This window comes from Cetorhinus maximus, chromosome X, assembly GCF_964194155.1.
Source record: "Cetorhinus maximus chromosome X, sCetMax3.hap1.1, whole genome shotgun sequence".
NCBI classification, from domain to species: domain Eukaryota; kingdom Metazoa; phylum Chordata; class Chondrichthyes; order Lamniformes; family Cetorhinidae; genus Cetorhinus; species Cetorhinus maximus.
The window spans coordinates 13,463,369-13,478,989 of NC_135917.1; positions in this window are offsets into that span (position 1 = coordinate 13,463,369).

Genomic DNA, 15,621 nt, shown 5'->3' on the forward strand with positions numbered 1-15,621 from the left:
ATCCTCACTCCAGACACGCTCCATCCTCACTCCAGACACGCTCCATCCTCACTCCAGACATACTCCATCCTCACTCCAGACTAACTCCATACTCACTCCAATTTCTCTCCATCCTCACTCCATACACTCTCCATCCTCACTCCACTCTCCATCCTCACTCCAAACACTCTCCATCCTCACTCGAAATACATTCCATCCTCAAACCTGACACTCTCCATACTCACTCCAGACATGCTCCAACCTCACTACAAACACTAGCCATCCTCACTCCAAACACTCTCCATTCTCCCTCCAAACACTTTCCGTCCACTCTATGCACATGCTCCTTCCTCACTCCAGACACTCTCCATCCTCACTCAGAGCACTATCGATCCTCACTCCGAACACTCTCCATCCTCACTCTGAACAATCTCCATTCTCACTCCGAACAGTCTCTATCCTCACCCCGAACTATCTCCGTCCTAACTCCAATCAATCTCCATCCTCACTCCAAACACTCTCCATCCTCACTCTGAACACTCTCCAACCTCATTCTGAACACTCTCCATCCTCACTCCAAACACTCTCCAATCTCACCCCAAACACTCTCCATCCTCACCCCGAACACTCTCCATCCTCACTCCAAACACTCTCCATCCTCACTCTGAACACTCTCCAACCTCACTCTGAGTGTGCTCCGTCCTCTCTCCACACAATCACAATCCTCACTCCAAACACTCTCCATCCTCAATCCAAACGCTCTCCATCCTCACTCTGAATGTGCTCCATCCTCACTCCAGACACACTCCATCCTCATCCCGAACACTCTCCATCCTCACTCCGTACATTCTCCATCCAGACCCCGAACTGTCTCCATTTTCACTCCGAATGCACACCATCCTCACTCCGAACACTCTCCATCCTCACTCCGAACACTCTCCATCCACACTCCGAACACTCTCCATGCTCACTCTGAACAAGCTCCGTCCTCACTCCAGACACGCTCCAACGTCATTCCAAACACTCTCCATCCTCACTCCAAACACTCTCCATTCTCACTCCAAACACTCTCCATCCTGACTAAAAAACACTCTCCATGCTCACTCCAAACACTCTCCATCCTCACTCGAGACACTCTCCATCCTCACTCGAGACACTCTCCATCTTCATTCAAGACACTCTCCATCTCACTCGAGACACTCTCCATCCTCACTCCAATCACTCTCCATCCTAACTCCAAACACTCTCCATCCTCCCTCCGAACACTCTCCATCCTCACTCTGATCAGTCTCCATCCTCACTCTGAACAGTCTCCGTCCTCACCACGAACTCTCTCCATCCTCACTCCAAACACTCTCCATCCTCACTCCAAACACTCTCCATCCGCACTCTGAAAACTCTCCATCCTCACTCCGAACACTTTCCATCCTCACTCCGAACACTCTCCATCCTCACTCCCAATACTCTCCATCCTCACTCCAAACACTCTCCATCCACACTCCAAAAACTCTCCATCCTCAGTCCAAACACTCTCCATCCTCACTCCATACAAACAAAATCCTCACTCCAAACACTCTCCATCCTCACTCCAGTATCTCTCCATCCTCACTCCAGACACTCTCCATCCTCACTCCAAACACTCTCCATCCTCACCCCGAACTCTCTCCATCCTCACTCCGAAGACTCTAGATCCTCACTCTGAACACTCTCCATCCTCACTCCGAACCCTCTCCATCCTCACCACAAACACTCTCCATCCTCACCCTGAACACTCTCCATCCACACTCCAAGCACTCTCCATCGTCAAACCGAACACTCTCCATCCACACTCCGAACACTCGCCATCCTCACTCCGAACACTCTCCATCCTCACCCCGAACACTCTCCATCCACATTCCAAAAACTCTCCATCCTCACCCCGAACACCCTCCATCCTCACTCCAAACAAGCTCCATCCTCACTCCGAACACTCTCCAACCTCACTCTGAATGTGCTCCATCCTCTCCCCACACACTCACAATCCTCACCTCAAACACTCTCCATCCTCAATCCAAACACTCTCCATCCTCACTCTGAACGTGCTCGAACCTCACTTCAGACACTCTCCATCCTCATCCCGAACAGTGTCCTTCCTCAAACCAAACACTCTCCATCCACAACCTGAACTCTGTCCATCTTCACTCCAAATGCACACCATCCTCACTCCAAACACGCTCCATCCTCACTCCAAACACTCACCATTCTCACTCCAAACACTCTCCACCCTGACTAAAGAACACTCACGATCCTCACACCAAACAGTCTCCATCCTCACCCCGAACACTCTCCATCCTCACTCCAGACACTCTCCATCCTCACTCCGAACACTATCCTCTGAACATGCTCCATCCTCACTCGAGACACACTCCATCCTCACTCCAGACAGGCTCCATCCTCACTCCAGACACACTCCATCCTCACTCCAGAAATAATCCATCCTCACTCCAGACTCACTCCATACTCACTCCAATTTCTCTCCATCCTCACTCCATTCACTCTCCATCCTCTCTCCACTCTCCATCCTCACTCCAAACACTCTCCATCCTCACTCGAAATACATTCCATCCTCACTCCAGACACTCTCCATCCTCACTCCAGACATGCTCCAACCTCACTACAAACACTAGCCATCCTCACTCCAAACACTCTCCATTCTCCCTCCAAACACTCTCCGTCCACTCTATGCACATGCTCCTTCCTCACTCCGAACACTCTCCATCCTCACTCTGAACACTCTCCATCCTCACTCTGAACACTCTCCATCCTCACTCCAAACACTCTCCATCCTAAATCCAAACACTCTGCATCCTCACTCCAAACACTCATCCTCACTCCAAACACTCTCCATCCTCACTCAGAACACTCTCCCTCCTCACTCCAAACACTCTCCATCCTCACTCCAGACACTCTCCATCCTTACTCTGAATACTCACCATCCTCACTCCACTCTCTATCCTCACTCCAAGCAATCTCCATGCTCGCCCAGAACAGGCTCCATCCTCACTCGGAACACACTCCATCCTCACTCGGAACACACTCCATCCTCACTCCGAACACTCTCGATCCTCACTCCCAACACTCTCCATCCTCACTCCCAACACTCTCCATCCTCACTCCAAACAATCTCCATTCTAACTCCGACCACTCTCCATCCTCACTCTGAACACTCTCCATCCTCACTACGAAAACTCTTCATCCACACTCCAGACACTCTCGATCCTCACTCAAGACACACTCCATCCTCACTCCAAACACTCTCCATCCTCACTCCAGACATACTCCATCCTCACTCCTGACTCACTCCAATACTCACTCCAATTTCTCTCCATCCTCACTCCATACACTCTCCATCCTCACTCCACTCTCGATCCTCACTCCAAACACTCTCCATCCTGACTCGAAATACATTCCATCCTCACTCCAGACAAACACTAGCCATCCTCACTCCAAACACTCTCCATTCTCACTCCAAACACGCTCCATCCTGACTAAAAAACACTCTCCATTCTCCCTCCAAACACTCATCCTCACTCCATCCTCACTCGGAACACACTCCATCATCACTCCGAACACTCTCCATCCTCACTCCCAACACTCTCCATCCTCACTCCCAAAACTCTGCATCCTCACTCTGAACACTCTCCATCCTCACTACGAAAACTCTTCATCCTCACTCCAGACACTCTCCATCCTCACTCAAGACACTCTCCATCCTCACTCCAAACACTCTCCATCCACACTCCAAACACACTCCATGCTCACTCCAGACACTGTCCATCCTCACTCCAGACACACTCCATCCTCACTCCGAACGCCCTCCATCCTCACTCTGAATGAGCTCCGTCCTCACTCCAAACACTCTCCATTCTCACTCTAAACACGCTCCATCCTCATTCCAGACAGACACAATCCTCACTCCAAACATTCTCCATCCTCACTCCAGACACTCTCCATTCTCAATCCAAACCCTTTCCATCCTGACCCCGTACACTCTCCATCCTCACTCCAAACAATCTCCATCCTCACTCCAAACACGCTCCATCCTCACTCCAGACGAACACAATCCTCACTCGAAACCCTCTCCATCCTCACTCCAGACACTATCCATTCTCACTCCAAACACTCTCCATCCTCACCCCATACACTCTCCATCCTCACTCCAAACACTCTCCATCCTCACTCCAAACACGCTCCATCCTCACTCCAGACACACACATTCCTCACTCCAAACACTCTCCATCCTCACTCCAGACACTCTCCATCCAGACTCCAAACACTCTCCATTCTCACCCCGAACTCACTCCATCCTTCCCCAGAACACTCTCCTTCCTCACCCCAAACACTCTCCATCCTCACTCTGAACACTCTCCAACCTCACTCTGAATGTGCTCCATCCTCTCTCCACACAATCACAATCCTCACTCCAAACACTCTCCATCCACACTCCAAACAGTCTCCATCCTCACTCTGAATGTGTTCCATCCTCACTCCAGACACTCTCCATCCTCATCCCGAACACTCTCCATCCACACTCCGAACACTCTCCATCCAGACCCCGAAATCTGTCCATCTTCACTCCGAATGCACACCATCCTCACATCAAACACTCTCCATCCTCTCTCCGATCTCTCTCCATCCTCACTCTGAACAAGCACCATCCGCGCTCCAGACACGCTCCAACCTCACTCCAAATTCTCTCCATCTTCACTCCGAACACTCTCCATCCTCACCCCGAACACTCTCCATTCTCACTCCAAACACTCTCCATCCTGACTAAAAAACACTCTCCATGCTCACTCCAAACACTCTCCATTCTCACTCCAAACACTCTCCATCCTGACTAAAAAACACTCAGCATGCTCACTCCAAACAATCTCCATCCTCACTCCAAACACTCTCCATTCTCACTCCAAACACTCCATCCAAACTAAAAAACACTCTTCATCCTCACTCCAAACATTCTCCATCCTCACTCAAAACTCTCACCATCCTCACTCCAAACACTCTCCATCCTCACTCTGAATCTGCTCCATCCTCACTCCACTCTCCATCCTCACTCTGAACACTCTCCATCCTCACTCTGAACACTCTCCATCCCCACCCCGAACACTCACCATCCACACTCCAAACACTCTCCATCCTCACCCCGAACACTCTCCATCCACACTCCAAAAACTCTCCATCCTCACCCCGAACACTCTCCATCCACACTCCGAGCACTCTCCATCCTCACCCCGAACACTCTCCATCCACATTCCAAAAACTCTCCATCCTCACTCCAAGCACTCTCCATCCTCACCCCGAAAACTCTCCATCCTCACCCCAAACACTCTCCATCCTCACTCCGAACACTCTCCAACCTCACTCTGAATGTGCTCCATCCTCCCTCCACACACTCATAATCCTCACTGCAAACACTCTCCATCGTCAATCCAAAAACTCTCCATCTTCACTCTGAATGTGCTCCATCCTCACTTCAGACACTCTCCATCCTCATCCCGAACACTGTCCATCCTCAAACCGGACACTCTCCGTCCACACCCCGAACTCTGTCCATCTTCAAACCGAATGCACACCATCCTCACTCCAAACACTCTCCATCCTCACTCCGAACACTGTCCAACCTCACTCCAAACACTCTCCATCCTCACTCCAAACACTCTCAATTCTCATTCCAAACACTCTCCATCCTCACTCGGAACACACTCCATTCTCACTCCAGACACTCCCCATCCTTACCCTGAATACTCTCCATCCTCACTCCACTCTCCATCCTCACTCCAAGCACTCTCCATGCTCACCCCGAACAGTCTCCATCCTCACTCCGATCACTCTCCATCCTCAATCCGAAAACTCTCCATCCTCACTCAAGACACTCTCCATCCTCCCCCAGAACACTCTCCATCCTCACCCCAAACACTCTCCATCCTCACTCTGAACACTCTCCAACCTCACTCTGAATCTGCTCCACCCTCTCTCCACACAATCACAATCCTCACTCCAAACACTCTCCATCCTCACTCCAAACAGTTTCCATCCTCACTCCAGACACTCTCCATCCTCATCCCGAACACTCTCCGTCCTCAGTCCGAACACTCTCCATCAAGACCCCGAACTCTGTCCATCTTCACTCCGAATGTACACCATCCTCACGTCAAACACTCGCCATCCTCACTCCGAACACTCTCCATCCTCACTCCGAACACTCTCCATCCTGACTAAAAAACACTCTCCATCCTCACTCCGAACACTCTCCATCCTCACTCTGAACAAGCACCAACCGCACTCCAGACACGCTCCAACCTCACTCCAAATTCTTTCCATCTTCACTCCGAACACTCTCCATCCTCACTCTGAACATTCTCCATCCTCACTCTGAACACTCTCCATCCTCACTCCGAATCCTCTCCATCCTCACACCACACACTCTCCATGCTCACTCTGAACACTCTCCATCCTCAATCCGAACCCTCTCCATCCTCACTCCAAACATTCTCCATCCTCACTCGAACACTCTCCATCCACACCGTGAACACTCTGCATCCTCACTCCAAACACACTCCATCCTCACTCCGAACACTCTCCATCCTCACTCTGAACATGTTCCATCCTCACTCCAGACACGCTCCATCCTCAATCCAGACACGCTCCATCCTCACTCCAGACACACTCCATCCTCGCTCCAGACATGCTCCATCCTCACTCCAGACATGCTCCATCCTCACTCCAGACACACTCCATCCTCACTCCAAACACTCTCCATCCCCACTCCATGCACTCTCCATCTTCACTCCACTCTTCATCCTCACTACAAACACTCTCCATCCTCACTCTGAATCTGCTCCATCCTCACTCCACTCTCCATCCTCACTCTGAACACTCTCCATCCTCAATCTGAAGACTCTCCATCCTCACCCCGAACACTCTCCATCCACACTCCAAACACTCTCCATCCTCACCCCGAACTCTTTCCATCCACACTCCAAACACTCTCCATCCTCACTCCAAATACTCTCCATCCTGACTAAAAAACACTCTTCATCCTCACTCCAAACACTCTCCATCCTCACTCCAAACACTTCCCATCCTCATTCTGAATCTGCTCCATCCTCACTCCACTCTCCATCCTCACTCTGAACACTCTCCATCCTCACTCTGAACACTCTCCATCCTCACCCCGAACACTCTCCATCCTCAATACAAACACTCATACTCACTCCAAACACTCTCCATCCTCACTCAGAACACTCTCCCTCCTCACTCCAAACACTCTCCAACCTCACTCCAGACACTCTCCATTCTTACCCTGAATACTCACCATCCTCACTCCACTCTCTATCCTCACTCCAAGCAATCTCCATGCTCGCCCCCAACAGGCTCCATCCTCACTCGGAACACACTCCATCCTCACTCCGAACACTCTCCATCCTCACTCCCAACACTCTCCATCCTCACTCCCAACACTCTCCATCCTCACTCCAAACAATCTCCATTCTAACTCCGAACACACTCCATCCTCACTCTGAACACTCTCCATCCTCACTACGAAAACTCTTCATCCTCACTCCAGACACTCTCCATCCTCACTCAAGACAATCTCCATCCTCACTCCAAACACTTTCCATACTTACCCCGTAAACTCTCCATCCCCACTCCATGCACTCTCCATCCTCACTCCACTCTTCATCCTCACTACAAACACTCTCCATCCTCACTCTGAATCTGCTCCATCCTCACTCCACTCTCCATCCTCACTCTGAACACTCTCCATCCTCAATCTGAAGACTCTCCATCCTCACCCCGAACACTCTCCATCCACACTCCAAACACTCTCCATTCTCACCCCGAACTCTTTACATCCACACTCCAAACACTCTCCATCCTCACTCCAAATACTCTCCATCCTGACTAAAAAACACTCTTCATCCTCACTCCAAACACTCTCCATCCTCACTCCAAACACTTCCCATCCTCACTCTGAATCTGCTCCATCCTCACTCCACTCTCCATCCTCACTCTGAACACTCTCCATCCTCACTCTGAACACTCTCCATCCTCACCCCGAACACTCTCCATCCTCAATACAAACACTCATCCTCACTCCAAACACTCTCCATCCTCACTCAGAACATTCTCCCTCCTCACTCCAAACACTCTCCAACCTCACTCCAGACACTCTCCATTCTTACCCTGAATACTCACCATCCTCACTCCACTCTCTATCCTCACTCCAAGCAATCTCCATGCTCGCCCCCAACAGGCTCCATCCTCACTCGGAACACACTCCATCCTCACTCCGAACAATCTCCATCCTCACTCCCAACACTCTCCATCCTCACTCCCAACACTCTCCATCCTCACTCCAAACAATCTCCATTCTAACTCCGAACACTCTCCATCCTCACTCTGAACACCCTCCATCCTCACTATGAAAACTCTTCATCCTCACTCCAAACACTCTCCATCCTCACTCAAGACAATCTCCATCCTCACTCCAAACACTCTTCATCCTCACTCCAGGCAGACACAATCCTCACTCCAAACACTCTCCATCCTCACTCCAGACACTCTCCATTCTCACTCCAAACACTTTCCATACTTACCCCGTAAACTCTCCATCCTCACTCCAAGCTCTCTCCATCCTCCCTCCAAACACGCTCCATCCTCACTCCAGACGCACACAATCCTCACTCGAAACCCTCTCCATCCTCACTCCAGACACTATCCATTCTCACTCCAAACACTCTCCATCGTCACCTCGTACACTCTCCATCCTCACTCCAAACACTCTCCATCCTCATTCCAAACACGCTCCATCCTCACTCCAGACACACACAATCCTCGCTCCAAGCATTCTCCATCCTCACTCCAGACACTCTCCATCCTGACTCCAAACACTCTCCATCCTCATCCCGAACACTCTCCATCCACACTCCGAACACTCTCCATCCAGACCCCGAAATCTGTCCATCTTTACTCCGAATGCACACCATCCTCACATCAAACACTCTCCATCCTCTCTCTGAACACTCTCCATCCTCACTCCGAACACTCTCCATCCTCACCCTGAACACTCTCCATCCTCACTCCGAACCCTCTCCATCCTCACTCCACACACTCTCCATGCTCACTCTGAACACTCTCCATCCTCAATCCGTACCCTCTCCATCCTCACTCCAAAAATTCTCCATCCTCACTCCAACACTCTCCATCCTCACCGCGAACACTCTGCATCCTCACTCCAAACACACTCCATCCTCATCCGAACACTCTCCATCCTCACTCAGAACATGCTCCATCCTCACTCCAGACACGCTCCATCCTCACTCCAGACACGCTCCATCCTCACTCCAGACACACTCCATCCTCGCTCCAGACACGCTCCATCCTCACTCCAGACACGCTCCATCCTCACTCCAGACACACTCCATCCTCACTCCAAACACTCTCCATCCTCACTCTGAATCTGCTCCATCCTCACTCCACTCTCCATCCTCACTCTGAACACTCTCCATCCTCACTCTGAACACTCTCCATCCTCACCCCGAAAACTCTCCATCCATACTCCAAACACTCTCCATCCTCACCCCGAACACTCTCCATTCTCACTCCAAACACTCTCCATCCTGACTAAAAAACACTCTCCATGCTCACTCCAAAGACTCTCCATTCTCATTCCAAACACTCTCCATTCTGACTAAAAAACACTCTTCATCCTCAATCCAAACACTCTCCATCCTCAATCCAAACACTCATCCTCACTCCAAACACTCTCCATCCTCAGACCGAACACTCTCCATCCAGACCCCGAACTCTGTCCATCTTCACTCCGAATGCACACCATCCTCACTCTGAACATTCTCCATCCTCACTCCGAACCCTCTCCATCCTCACTCCACACACTCTCCATGCCCACTCTGAACACTCTCCATCCTCAATCCGAACCCTCTCCATCCTTACTCCAAACATTCTCCATCCTCACTCCAACACTCTCCATCCTCACCGCGAACACTCTGCATCCTCACTCCAAACACACTCCATCCTCACTCCAAACACTCTCCATTCACACTCCAAACACTCTCCATCCTCACTCCAGACACGCTCCATCCTCACTCCAGACACACTCCATGCTCGCTCCAAACACTCTCAATCCTCACTCTGAATCTGCTCTATCCTCACTCCACTCTCCATCCTCATCCAAACACTCTCCATCCTCACTCTGAACATGCTCCATCCTCACTCCATACACGCTCCATCTTCACTCCAGACACGCTCCATCCTCACTCCAGACACGGTCCATCCTCACTCCAGACACACTCCATCCTAACTACAAACACTCTCCATCCTGACTCTGAATCTGCTCCATCCTCACTCCACTCTCCATCCTCACTCTGAACACTCTCCATCCTCACTCTGAACACTCTCCATCCTCACCCCGAACACTCTCCATCCACACTCCAAACACTCTCCATCATCACCCCGAACACTCTCCATTCTCACTCCAAACACTCTCCATCCTGACTAATAAACACTCTCCATGCTCACTCCAAAGACTCTCCATTCTCATTCCAAACACTCTCCATCCTGACTAAAAAACACTCTTCATCCTCACTCCAAACACTCTCCATCCTCAATCCAAACACTCATCCTCACTCCAAACACTCTCCATCCTCAGACCGAACACTCTCCATCCAGACCCCGAACTCTGTCCATCTTCACTCCGAATGCACACCATCCTCACGTCAAACACTCTCCATCCTCTCTCCGAACACTCTCCATCCTCATTCCGAACACTCTCCATCCTCACTCTGAACAAGCACCATCTGCACTCCAGACACGCTCCAACCTCACTCCAAATTCTCTCCATCTTCAGTCCGAACACTCTCCATCCTCACTCTGAACATTCTCCATCCTCACTCTGAACGCTCTCCATCCTCAATCCGAACCCTCTCCATCCTCCCTCCAAAAATTCTCCATCCTCACTCCAAAACTCTCCATCCTCACCGCGAACACTCTGCATCCTCACTCCAAACACACTCCATCCTCACTCCGAAAACTCTCCATCCTCACTCTGAACATGCTCCATTCTCACTCCAGACACACTCCATCCTCACTCCAGACACGCTCCATCCTCACTCCACACTCCATCCTCGCTCCAGACACGCTCCATCCTCACTCCAGACATGCTCCATCCTCACTCCAGACACACTCCATCCTCACTCCAAACACTCTCCATCCCCACTCCATGCACTCTCCATCCTCACTCCACTCTTCATCCTAACTCCAAACATTCTCCATCCTCACTCTGAATCTGCTCCATCCTCTCTCCACTCTCCATCCTCACTCTGAACACTCTCCATCCTCACTCTGAACACTCTCCATCCTCACGCCGAACACTCTCCATCCACACTCCAAACACTCTCCATCCTCACCCCGAACACTTTCCATCCACACTCCAAACACTCTCCATCCTCACTCCAAACACTCTCCATCCTGACTAAAAAACACTCTTCATCCTCACTCCAAACACTCTCCATCCTGACTAAAAACACTCTCCATTCTCACTCCAAACACTCTCCTTCCTCACTCCAAACACTCTCCATCCTCACTCTGAATCTGCTCCATCCTCACTCCTCTCCATCCTCACTCTGAACACTCTCCATCCTCACTCTGAACACTCTCCATCCTCACCCCGAACACTCTCCATCCGCACTCCAAACACTCTCCATCCTCACCCCGAACACTCTCCATCCTCACCCCGAACACTCTCCATCCGCACTCCAAACACTCTCCATCCACAATCCAAAAACTCTCCATCCTCACCCCGAACACTCTCCATCCACACTCCGAACACTCGCCATCCTCACTCCGAGCACTCTCCATCCACACTCCAAAAACTCTCCATCCTCACTCCAAGCACTATCCATCCTCACCCCGAAAACTCTCCATCCTCAACCCAAACACTTGCATCCTCACCACGAACACTCTCCATCATCACCCGGAACACTCTCCATCCACACTCCAAAAACTCTCCATCCTCACCCCGAACACTCTCCAACCACACTCCGAACACTCGCCATCCTCACTCCGAGCACTCTCCATCCTCACCCCGAACACTCTCCATCCACATTCCAAAAACTCTCCATCCTCACTCCAAGCACTATCCATCCTCACCGAGAAAACTCTCCATCCTCAACCCAAACACTTCCATCCTCACTCCGAACACACTCCAACCTCACTCTGAATGTGCTCCATCCTCTCTCCACACACTCATAATCCTCACTGCAAACACTCTCCATCCTCAATCCAAACACTCTCCATCCTCACTCTGAATGTGCTCCATCCTCACTTCAGACACTCTCCATCCTCATCCCGTACACTGTCCATCCTCAAACCGAACACTCTCCATCCACACCCCGAACTCTGTCCATGTTCAAACCGAATGCACACCAACCTCACTCCAAACACTCTCCATCCTCACTCCGACCACTGTCCAACCTCACTCCAAACACTCTCCATCCTCACTCCAAACACTCTCCATTCTCACTCCAAACACTCTCCATCCTGACTAAAAAACACTCTCCATGCTCACTCCAAAAACTCTCCATCCTCACTCTGAACATGCTCCAACCTCACTCCAGACACTCTCCATCCTCACTCGGAACACTCTCGATCCTCACTCCAAACACTCTCCATCCTCAATCCAGACACTCCCCATCCATATCCTGAATATTCTCCATCCTCACTCCACTCTCCATCCTCACTCTGAACACTCTCCTTCCACACTCCAAACACTCTCCATCCTCACCCCGAACACTCTCCATCCTCACTCCGAACACTCTCCATCCTCACTCCGAACACTCTCCAACCTCACTCTGAATTTGCTCCATCCTCTCTCCACACACTCACAATCCTCATCCAAACACTCTCCATCCTGACTAAAAAACACTCTTTATCCTCACTCCAAACACTCTCCATTCTGACTAAAAAACATTCTCCATGCTCACTCCAAACACTCTCTATCCTCACTCCAAACACTCTCCATCCTCACTCTGAATCTGCTCCATCCTCACTCCACTCTCCATCCTCACTCTGAACACTCTCCATCCTCACTCTGAACACTCTCCATCCTCACCCCGAACACTATCCATCCGCACTCCAAACACTCTCCATCCTCACCCCGAACACTCTCCATCCACACTCCGAACACTCGCCACCCTCACTCCGAGCACTCTCCATCCACACTCCAAAAACTCTCCATCCTCACCCCGAACACTCTCCATCCTCACCCCGAAAACTCTCCATCCTCACACCAAACACTTCCATCCTCACTCCGAACACTCTCCATCCTCACTCTGAATGTGCTCCATCCTCTCTCCACACACTCATAATCCTCACTCCAAACACTCTCCATCCTCACTCCAGACACTCTCCATCCTTACCCTGATACTCTCCATCCTCACTCCACTCTCCATCCTAACTCCAAGCACTCTCCATCCTCACTCCGAACACTCTCCATCCTCTCTCGAAACACTCTCCATCCTCACTCCAGACACTCTCCATCTTCACCACGAATGCACTCCATCCTCACTCCAAACACTCTCCATCCTCACTCCGAACACTCTCCATCCTCACTCCGAAAACACTCCATCCTCACTCTGAACACTCTCCATCCTCACTCCAGACACTCTCCATTCTCACTCCAAACACTCTCCATCCTCACTCCAAACACTTTCCCTCCTCACTCTGACCATGCTCCATCCTCACTCCAGACACGCTCCAACCTCACTCCACACACTCTCCATCCTCACTCCAAACACTCTCCATCCTCACCCCGAACACTCTGCATCCTCACTCCAAACACTCTCTATCCTCACTCCAAACACTCTCCATCCTCACTCCGAATGTGCTCCATCCTCACTCTGAACATGCTCCATCCTCACTGTCATGGAAATATAATAATTCTTATAATATTATTGTGATTTATTGTAAATGTTGGTTAATTGTGGGGTTTGTATATTTTCTGTGTGTGTAGATGAGATTGAATTGAATTGGAGACAGTCGGTCTGGAGGCTTTGAGTCATCAAAAAAAAAGCTAGGTTTGAAACGCTAAATACGTAAACATGGCTGAAGTTTTAGAATGTGTAAGGAAATTTTGCATTTTTAGATAAACCAGAGTAGTTGAATTTCAAAGAGGTGGTACGATGTTACACCTAACCATAAAAAGCTAAGCCAAACAGTGTGTTTATTTTTCCCAAAGGTTACTGATAATATGAGCACCATGAAAAGATTTCTATTATGATAAAGGTAAGGTTCCAAAGACATGTCAGAACAGTGGAATTTGTATTAAAAGGGGAAAACATGTATAAAGTTGTATGTGGCTATGTGTCAAGGAGGAGAAGGAATTCTAAGATCTAACAATTGTGTAAAACCTCCTGCCCCTGTGCATCAAGTTGCTGTCTACAGGAACCGAAGCTGAGAAAATTCACTTTGAATTCTCCTATCCGGGGTATTATGCACTTTGCCTGGATCTGTTTAAATCTATTTGTTTTTTTACTGTTGCCTTAATGGGGGTGTAACTGGAGCCAGATTAATTAGGGGTCTTAGGAGTTATTATAGTAGCAATTTGTCGACCTATGTATGTGCTTGAAATCTTTTCTTTTGTTAATAAATGTTTAATTTAGCTTTCTAAAAAGCTCTGAAGTTGTGGTCATCTTATTACTTCTGAATTCATCTCGAATTAAAACACAAATTACAAAACAGTTGTGACTGCGTGATTAAGTTTCCCTCGTGGATTTGATCCACCTGGCACACATCATCTGCCACGTCATAACAAATTGGAGGCTCGTCCAGGATATATTTGAAATTCCTTGATTGGTTTGGAGTTGTTGAATCTTAAGGTTATGAGTACGAGAGGCACTTTGAATTCAGGAGTTGGTGTGAGGGATTTTTAAAGAGGTGAGACTGCAAAATGGCTGTATCCATGGCTAAAACGTTTTTGGAAGTAGAAGATGTGACTCTGATTGGGTTACAAAAAGTATCTGAGGGTAAGTTAACAGAGTTGGTGGATAAGTTGCAGTTGGGGTTACCTGTAGGTGCAAAGGAAACAGAAATAGTTGAAATGATAGCACAGCATTTGAAGTTGGAAGGGGTACCTGCCACTAGTGAGTCACAGCTGGAGGTAGTGAGACTTCAGTTAGAAATGAAGAGGCTTGAATTTGAACAAGCAAAGGAACTGAGAAAACCTGAATCAGAGGCAAATGAAAAGGAAAAAGAATTGGAAATGAAAAAAACTGGAACTAGAGGCATCAGAAAAAGGGAAAGAGAAAGGGCATTCCAAATGGAACTGGCGGAAAAGCAAGAGAAAGGAGAAAGGCAAGGAAGGGAATTTGAGATAGTGAAGTTAGAAAGGGAAGAGAGAATGAAGGAAAGAGACAAAGAGTACTGGCTTAAAAAGCTGGACTTTAAAAAGAAGATACCAGATGCTGAGGAAAGTTCTGATGATGAGAAAACCTTTAATCTAAAACCTAGAGGGAAGATGTTTAAATTTGCACAAGCTCTTCCAAAGTTTGAGGATGAGATGTGGACATGTTCTTTATTTCA